The 2,913-nt window shown below is 37.6% G+C and overlaps 1 pseudogene; it reads right to left on the bottom strand.

The window, feature by feature from the left end:
- Positions 1–215: 215 nt before the first annotated feature.
- Positions 216–2,913, bottom strand: part of LOC132018266 (chromobox protein homolog 3-like) — a 48,732-nt pseudogene continuing 46,034 nt past the window's right edge.

Here is a 2,913-nt window from a genome sequence, read left to right as displayed (position 1 = left end):
CAAAGTTATTGTTTTTCCTGGTTTCTGCTGAGCCAGTAAGTAACCCAAATACTGAAAAGATTGAGCCTACATGTCAAGAATGAATTGGGGTAAAGAAAAAATATGCAAGTTAAGAATTTGGATTACAGAAGTCTGTCCACCCATTTATTCCAGCAGGTGCTAAACTGCCAACATCTCTAACCATCTGATTATGATTAGTTTCCATGAACAAAGTCTTAGTTCATGAATCATGAGGTTTTAGTCAATACAGCTCAGAGATTTCAACTTTTTTTTTAAGATTTTATTTATTTATTTGACACAGAGAAAGATATCACAAGCAGGCAGAAAGGCAGGCAGAAAGATAGGGAGAAACAGGCTCCCCGCAGGACAGAGAGCCCAACATAGAGCTCCATCTCAGGACCCTGAGACCATGACTTGAGTTGAAGGCAAGGGTCAACCCTCTGAGCCACCGAGGTGCCCCGAGATTTCACCTTCTTGCAAAGGAATGGTTCACTAGAAGGAACCTTTAAATGTCCATTTAACTAAAGTTTTGCTTACCTAATTAAAACACATGACCAGTCTAGTTTTGTCATTTGGGTGGGGAGGTTGTTGGTGGTGATAAAATTTTCCTTTCAGGGATCTTTAAATACACTTGCATTTATATGACTGTAGATAAGGATATGGATGCTGATATGGCTGTTTTTAAATTATCCAATTTAAATTATTTACATTATATTTAAATTGTCCAATTAATTACAAAATTTGAAAGATTAAGGCTTCAGGAAAAACCAGTTTAAATTTAAGTGATTTATTTCTTAAATAGCTGAAAATGATAGCTTCCTGGACCATGGGCTTATCCATGGTTATAAAATGCTGGTTTTGTTTTGGTGAATGTTAAAAGCAAAAACCAAAAACCACTTAAATATGTATTTTAAGTATACATACAAAAAAAAAAACCCTAAATAAATAAAGAACCCAGAATGGTCCTTAGGCATATAGGAGTTAAACACAAATCCTGACTGAGTAATGACTGAAGATTTCCCCCAACATTTAGAGAAGGTGTTTTCTAATGCAGGGGGATAGTATACCATGGTCTCAAATATTCTTTTCTGATAAAGGAAGCAACTACAGAAAGCTCTTATTTGTTCAAAGTAACCAATGCTATATATGCAAAAACACCAACAACTCCCCCAATACTACTTCAAAACAAACATATCAAACTTGATTTTCATTAGAATGTTATTTCTTCACACTAATAAATCAAAAAACAAAGACCCAGATTATAGATAGATAGATACAGGTATACATATAGATATATATCATCTTCTGGACAAGAATGCCAAGTGAATCTCTCTTCACAAAAAGCAATTACAATCTGAGGACACTTCATATTTGCCTCTTTTGCCAGCACCAAGTGTGCATCATCTGACTCTTTCCATTTGTGGCACCAGTTATTCACTCAGGATCAAGACCTCTGGCAAAGCCTTTTGATATCAGCAGCATCTCTGTTCTTTGATTTGCTATCATCAGATTCACTGTCAGATAGAGATTTTCTTTTTTACCATTTTTTTCTTTACCAGCTTTTTGAGAATTAAGAAATGCTTCAATGAACTCTGGACAATCTAAATTTTCTTCAGGCTCCCAAGCATTGTCAGCATCTGTAAATCCCAACCACTTTAGGAAATAATCCACCTTCCCATTCACTACATGTTGGTCCGGTCCTTTTTCCACCATAAATTCTTCAGGATCTGCCTCTTCTACATTTTTACTTTTTCCATTCTGTTTCTTTCCCATATTTTGCAATGTAGTTTTATTGGAGGCCATTTTTTATAGCAGAATGAAGAGCTATTATTCACCACCTCCGAGCTGCTCCAGGTCCTGGGTCTGCGGCATCTCGGGCCCTGGGTGCCTCAAGCTCCAAACACCTCAAATATCTTTTTAAAAAAAAAATTAACATTTAATTAACATATAACAAACATATTATTTGCTCCAGGGGTACAGGTCTGTGAATCATCAGGCTTACACATTTCACAGCACTCACCATAGCACATAACTCCCCTAACGTCCATAACCCAGCCACCCTATCCCTACCCATTGCCCCCACAGCAACATTCAGTTGGTTTCATGAGATTAAGAGTCTCTTACAGTTTTTCTCCTTCCCCAGTCCCATCTTGTTTCATTTGTTCCTTCTAGTTGCCCCATGACCCCCTGCCCTGCCTCTCAAATTCCTCACATCAGAGAGATCATATGATAAATGTCTTTCTCTGATTAACTTATTTCACTTAGCATGATAAACTCAAGTCCCATCCACATTGCCACAAATGGCAAGACTTCGGAGTATTTTCATGGCTGCATAGTATTCCATTGTACATATATACCACTTCTTCTTTATCCATTCATCAGTTCATGGACATCTAGGTTCTTTCCATAGTTTGGCTATTGCGGACATTGTTGCTACAAACATTCAGGTGCACATGCCTCTTCAGATCACTACATTTGTATCTTTACAGTAAATACCCCGTAGTGTGATTGCTGGGTCATAAGGTAGCTCTATTTTTAACTTTTTGAGGAACCTCCATGCTGTTTTCCAGAATGGCTGCACCAGTTTGCATTCCCACCAACAATGTAGGAGGGTTCCCCTTTCTCCGCATCCTATCCAACATCTGTCGTTCCCTGACTTGTTAATTTTAGCCATTCTGACTGGTGTGAGGTGGTATCTCAAGGTGGTTTTGATTTGTATTTCCCTGATGCCGAGTGATACTGAGCACTTTTTCATGTGTCTCTTGGCCATCTGGATGTCTTCTTTGCAGAAATGTCTGTTTATGTCTTCTTCCCGTTTCTTGATTGGATTATTTGTTCTTTGGGTGTTGAGTTTGATAAGTTCTTTATAGATTTTGGATACTAGCCCTTTTTTTTTTTTTTTTTTTTTTTTTT

The sequence above is a fragment of the Mustela nigripes genome, chromosome 5 (assembly GCF_022355385.1).
Source record: "Mustela nigripes isolate SB6536 chromosome 5, MUSNIG.SB6536, whole genome shotgun sequence".
NCBI lineage: Eukaryota > Metazoa > Chordata > Mammalia > Carnivora > Mustelidae > Mustela > Mustela nigripes.
The sequence above is the reverse complement of the archived record's forward strand: the minus strand, read 5'-3'. Positions and strand labels throughout refer to the sequence as shown.